We start from the raw sequence: 5,431 nt of genomic DNA, 5'->3' as shown, positions 1-5,431 counted from the left end.
TAACAAACATAGAATATTGGTCGGCGGTCATCCTCGGTATACATAGTAGTAGGTCTAATTAGTTAATTAATCATTATTGAAATTACAAAATTATAGTAACAAGTATTTAAAAGTCTAAAGTTTTTCTAACATTTTACAATCATAATATTTTCAAAGTATCGAAAAGAACTCAAAGTAAGTAATCCGAACGAACAATTTCGAGTAAAACATAACATCGAGTAAAACATGTCGCAAAAGTAATACCACACTGTTGATAAAATAAATAATAATAAAATATATCGTGCTTGGGTGCCAAAATTGACATTGCCGGGTAGCATCGATATGCGACTAATGCTCTTGCGAGACCTCACTCGCAGACATGGATGGGAGACACCAGTATCCTCTTTAGCTGACTTGCTTATGAGGTAATAATTATGGTAGCGACCATATGCCAGCATTCCGTTGGTGCGTTCTATTTTCCCTCACAATAATGTTTTAGCTACTCACCTGTTATCAATTTGTTTTCGGCGGAATGACATAAGCTCTACTGTTGACTGTAGGTATAAGCTCATTCTGATAACCCACGTGACGATTATGTGAGGTAGTTGAAGTCAGGGAAGGTTTGACCGAAGTGATCTCGAGGTGGTGGCTATGCGTCTGAGATCGCTTTCGAGTCAGATCGAGGTGGGCTTGACCTTCTCAGTGTTCTAAGGGTCAATCGAGGCATGGCTTGACTTCATCAAGGACCTTACACAAGAGGTTAGTGTCAGATGGATTTCTCAACTCAATCCCTCCAATAGTAAAGTTAATCTTAGAGGAATAGAAATAGTAGAGGCTCTTCAATTCGATCTCTTGCTTAGGCTTTTGGGACCGACTTTCTACTTGGAGAGCCGATAAAAGGTAGACCAACAACTGATGAGGACTAGTTCATATATCCTCTTGTGACTCATTTATGCGAATGACGGATTGGCATAGTTCCCTATGAGTGAAGGATGACTATAGGGGTGTCGTTTGTCAGTCCTAGCGACTACCAAGGATAGGCAGACGACGATCATCTACGCAAGCCAACGAGGGAGGGGGCAAATAGGCCTTATTACCAAGGGGTTATTACTCCTGACGACCAATCTATACCACCTTCCCTTAAGTTATGATCTATCAGGGGTAGTATGTTACTACCTTTACTAGTTACAAGTGTCTAGTAAGTCATTCATATGAGTGATGACACGTGTGACATGCTATATAGTCATTTTACTTATTATTATTATTATTATTATTATTATTATTATTATTATATTCTCTTATTTTATATTATCTACTTAACATATTGTGATGTCTTTGAATTTGTACAATGGGAATTGAATCATGATAAGATCATAATAATGAGACTAATTCACTTATAAACATAGACTCTAAATATTTTCGATCATAGGTTGCTAATCATAGGTGTCCTGCAAGCCAATAACGTGAGTGGTGACACATGTAACATGACATGCAATCTTTTTGCATATTGTTATTATGATATTTTTTCACTTTATATTGCTTAATTTATAAATATATTGTGATATCTATGGATCTGTGCAATGAGAATTGGATTATGATGAGATCACAATAATGAGACCAATTCACCTTTAAACACATATCCTAAATAATCTTGGTCATAGGTTACTCGAGAGGGATATCGAGATAACCAAACAAACTAGTGTGTTACATACTGTCTATATGATGGAGGTGGTTGGTCGCATAGCTTCTCGGGTGGAGACACTAGGGCTACAGTGCAGGTGCTCATTGGAGAATGTGTTCACTAATAGATCCACTCACGGAATACTGGATAGTTTTGATGATACCTCATTGTCATACAATGATTCCGTCGTCCCAATAGTGAACTTGGTCCTTAGATTTGAAATACCAAGGATGTCCTGTATGAGTACTCCACTCTTTGATACTTGACTTATTAAGTTTCAGATCTAGTACAATCGATCATAAAGTTTCAGATCTAGTACAATTAGCAGTCAAACTTACGAGGGATATTAAGTGTTGATAGAATATCATCCCCTCTCGGTATCATGAGGGGAATATCTCACGTATTCTTGCTTAGACAAATCCTTAGCTAAGGTCATTCGGATTGAGAGAGAAAGAGTTCTTTGGGAGGATCCGATTAGAACGAGACTCAAAGAGAAACCATATGAGTCTAACAACATCATGTCCGGTATATGATCTCTAGGATAATAAATGGATGAGGGACTATAGGTACATGGTAATTAAAAATAAATATATCCAAAGGATTGAATTCCCCTGTATCGTTTAGGGACTATGGTGTAATGACCTAGTACATCCATAGTTGATAAGTCGAGTGAATTATTATGGAGATAATAATTTATTGAGCTAGAAAGAGTTCTGATATGTATGACTCATGGCCAACTTGATATTGGGCCTAGAGGGTCACACATATATAGTAGGTATTGCGACGAGTAGAGGTTCGGATATACGATATCCATCGGAGCTCCTATCTTGGGTATCCAATAAGCCCCTGGATTATTGGATCATATGGATGAGATCCAATAAGAGCCAATGAGAGATTATTGGATAGAGATCCACTAATCTAAGAGGCTCGGATAGTTGGATGGAGATCCAATACCCAATAGGGTAGGATTCATTAGGGTTAAGTTGACATGGGTCCTCTATAAATATGAGAGAACCAAAGGGTCATAGGCTAGGGTTCTTGGTTGCCACCTCTTATTCTCCTCTCCCCTTCTCCTTCTCAGATAAAAGATATGGAGATTTGGGCAGCGATTTGTAGAGCATCTTTATAACCCCTACCGTGTAGATCACCGCTAGAGAGGAGGATGCTTGACCTCCTTCATCGTCTCTCATAGATCTGTAGGAATTTAGAGATATACGATCTCCCTAAGTAACATAACTACCTTACATGTGGTTTTTAATTTCTTAAGTTTTTACACACCAATCTTCGCACGATGATGAACACCTTTTGAAAAATTTAGGGTTTTTATTTTATATTCTTCCACTACGCATGTAATGTCACCCCTAGATTTCACTATATAGGTTACTCGAGAGGGACATTGAGATAGTCGGACAGATTGATGTATTGTATACCCATCTATATAATGGAGGTGGCTAGTCTCATAGTTGTTTGTGTGGGGACACTAGGGATATAATGCAAGTACTTATTAGAGAATGAGTTCAATGGATGATCCACTCATAGAATGTTGGATGGTTAATGATACCTCATCATTAGACAACAGTTTCATAGTCTCAATTATGTTTTTGGTCCTTAAACTTAAGATACTAAGGATGTCTTGTTTGAGTACTCCACTCTTGATACCAGACTTATAGTTCTAGAAGTTTCAGATTTAGTACAATCGGTTATCGGGAGTGGTAGCCAACCTTACGTGAGCGATTAAGTGTCGATAAATGATCATTCGCTCTCAATGTCATAGGAGGAATGTTTTGTGTTCTTGAGTATAGTTTGATTAGAGTGAGGCTCGAGTAGATTCTATATGGGCCTGATAGTACCATACCCAATATATGATCTCTGGGATATTAGATAGATGAGGGATTATAGATACATGGTAATCGAGAGCAGATATATCCAATGGATTAGATTCCCCTGTATCGTTTGGGGATTATGGCATAGTGGCCTAGCATATCCATAGTTGATAAGTTGAGTGAATTATTATAGAGATAATAATTTATTAAGTCAGAAAGAGTTCTGATAGATGTGACTCATGGTTAGCTCGGTATTGGATATGAGATATTTGTCGAGCCCTTGTTTTATTGGATATCCAATAAGCTCTTGTATTATTGGATCTTTTGGGTAAGACCCAATAAGAGTAAATAGTGATTATTAGATAGAGATCCATTAATATAAGATGCTAGGGTAGTTGGATATAGATCAAATACCCAATATGACAGAATCTATTAGGGTTAAGTTGATAGGGACGTCTATAAATAGGAGGGAACCAAATGGGTCATAAGCTAGACCTAATTGGCTTCCACCTCCTACTCTCCTCACTCCCTCTCCTTCTTAACCGATAACCCTCTTGGTGGTGCAAGAGGATAGTCAAAAGGGGCCAGCCCTTTTTGATCACTACTACAAGATGATACGTGAAGACTACGATGATTCACGCTGTAAAAGGAGGAGCGTTACTGCTTCATTTGCCATGTGGATCACTGCTAGAAGGAGGACATCTAACCTCCTTCATCCATAGACTTAGATATGTGATTTTATGGGGATATACGATCTCTCCCTAAGTGAGAATGTCTCACGAATCTTATGAGATTTTTTGGTTTATTGAGTTTTCGCTCCCAATCTTCGCACGAAGTTCCTATATCATTCTTTTGGGAAACTAGTTTTTTTTTTTATTTTTCACTATGCATGTGATGATATATTAAGATTTCTTAATAGCCTTATCGTTTGTTGTTGGGGAAGGGTGATGTGGGCTTCTCTTCGCCCTCGCCAACGTCTTGGTGGTAGTTAATTGGTGCTAGTCATAGGTGCCCAGCAAGCCAATCACGTGAGTGATGGCACGTGTGACTTGATAAAAAATCTTTTTGCATATTATATTTTGGCGTATATCACTTTATAACTATTGCATATGTGCATATATATATATTGTGATGTCCTTGGATTTGTGCAATGGGAATCGGATCGTGATGAGATCACGATAATGAGATCGATTCACCTTTAAACACATATCATAAATAATCCCGGTCATAGGTTACTCGAGAGGGACATCGTGATAACCGGATAGACTGGTGTGCTGTATACCCATCCATATGATGGATGCAGCTGGTCTCATAGTTGCTCGTGTAGGGACACTAGGGATACAATACAGGTGCTCATTGGAGAATGAGTTCACTGATTGATCCGCTTACAGAATGCTGGATGGTTGATGATGCCTTATTGTCAGATAGTGATTCCGTAGTCCTAGTGGTGTATCTGGTCCTTAGACTTGAGACACCAAGGATGTCCTGTATGAGTGCTCCACTCTTTGATACCAGACTTATAGGTTTGGCTGTCCTAGATCTAGTATAACTGGTCATTGGGAGTGATAGTCGACCTTACGAGGGCTATTGAGTGTCGATAGAGGATCATCTACTCTCGGCATCATGTGAGGAATATCCCATGTGTTCTTGCTCAGACAAATCCCTGGCTAGGGTCATTCGGGTTGAGAGAGAAAGAGTTCTTCGGGAGAATCTGATTAGAGCGAGACTCGAGTAGAAACCGTATGGGTTTGACAGCACCATGCTCGATATACGGTCTATGGGATATTAGATGGATGAGGGATTATAGGTACACGGTAACTGAGGACAGACAGGTCCAATGGATTGGATTCCCCTGTATCGTCTGGGGACTACGGCGTAGTGGCCTAATACTTCCGTAGTCGATGAGTCAAGTGAATTATTACAGAGATAATAATTCACTGAGTTAGAA

This window comes from Musa acuminata, chromosome BXJ2-9, assembly GCF_036884655.1.
Source record: "Musa acuminata AAA Group cultivar baxijiao chromosome BXJ2-9, Cavendish_Baxijiao_AAA, whole genome shotgun sequence".
In the NCBI taxonomy this organism is placed as follows: Eukaryota; Viridiplantae; Streptophyta; class Magnoliopsida; order Zingiberales; family Musaceae; genus Musa; species Musa acuminata.
This window is presented reverse-complemented; position numbering follows the sequence as displayed.